Here is a 1,314-nt window from a genome sequence, read left to right as displayed (position 1 = left end):
TGTTCTCAATTTTTTTCTCTTCTGGTTGTTTTCAAAATTTCATTTAAAAAATAACTATTATAAATTGGAAAATTAATAGATTGGGAAATCAATAGATTGAATGTAAATTATGATATTACAAATTATCGATCTTTAAATCAATTATATAACTTTATAATTGTTACTTAATTTTTTGACTTTTAAATGTTAAAAAATTAATATATATTGCAATTGATTATAAAGATCTTACATCTGATTTAATAAATGATCATGTAGCTTGATAAATTGTAAAATTTCTTATCTCCCGTATGATTATATGATTCATCATTAAAAACTCTAAATGTTAGATAAACGTAAATTGATGATAAGAATTTCTCCGAATTGATATTTTATTATATATTTATTTCCTAATTTTTTACGAAACGGAATTAATGTAACAATCTCTCTCGGCGTTCTATGTCTAAAAATTGAAAATAGAAGAACAGCATGAGGTATTTTATTAATTAGGAGAAAATAATGAAAATTAAGAGAACATAAAGATTAAATTAATTAATCTTGTTCATGATGGAATTTAGGCTAATCAAAAGCTTCGTTTTTCCCACTGACACATTTGTTCTCAATTTTCTTCATTTCTGGTTGTTTTCAAAATTTCATATAAAAAATAACTAAATTGGAATCAATAGATTGAATATAAATTATGATATTACAAATTATCGATCTTTAAATTAATTATATAACTTTATAATTGTTACTTAATTTTTTAGACTTTTTTAAACGTTAAAAAATTAATATTATATATTACAATTAATTATAAAGATCTTATATTTGATTTAATAAATGATCGCTCATCTAGCTTGATAAATTGCAAAATCTCTTATCTCTCGTATGATTATGTGATCCATTGTTAAAAGCTCTAAACATTAGATAAACGTAAATTGATGATAAGAGTTTCTCCGAATTGATATTTTATTATACAGGGTGTCCCGTAATGACCGGACCAATGCTTAAGGATAGAGAGATATTCCTGAGATTATTTTAAGATAAAAAGTTCCAATACCAAAATGTTGAGGCTATAATAGTTTTTGAATTATAAGTGTTTAAAAGTTAACTAATCAGATCGTATAAAGTTGGCGCGCTTAGGTACGGCACAATGCAAATTCCTAAAAACAAAAGCTGACTTATCGTCCTTTTTATTAATATGGATTACATATGTGAATATAAGATTATTTTTATTGATATTTCTGCAAACACATTGCGCAATAACATTGTACAATAATATTTTCTTTTTTATAATAACACTTTTTGTCTTTATATAATACATAAAGCGCAAACTGT

At 23.6% G+C, this 1,314-nt stretch overlaps 1 protein-coding gene across 1 annotated transcript in view; it reads right to left on the bottom strand.

The window, feature by feature from the left end:
* The window catches only part of LOC105461728 (protein rolling stone-like), a 10,947-nt gene that overhangs the window by 6,658 nt on the left and 2,975 nt on the right, over positions 1 to 1,314 (bottom strand). The gene's annotated exons all lie outside the window — the stretch shown is intronic.

This window comes from Wasmannia auropunctata, unplaced genomic scaffold (assembly GCF_000956235.1).
Source record: "Wasmannia auropunctata unplaced genomic scaffold, wasmannia.A_1.0 LD336099.1, whole genome shotgun sequence".
Classification (NCBI taxonomy): Eukaryota; Metazoa; Arthropoda; class Insecta; order Hymenoptera; family Formicidae; genus Wasmannia; species Wasmannia auropunctata.
Note: the sequence above shows the minus strand (reverse complement) of the source record. Positions and strands in the feature narration are given on the sequence as shown.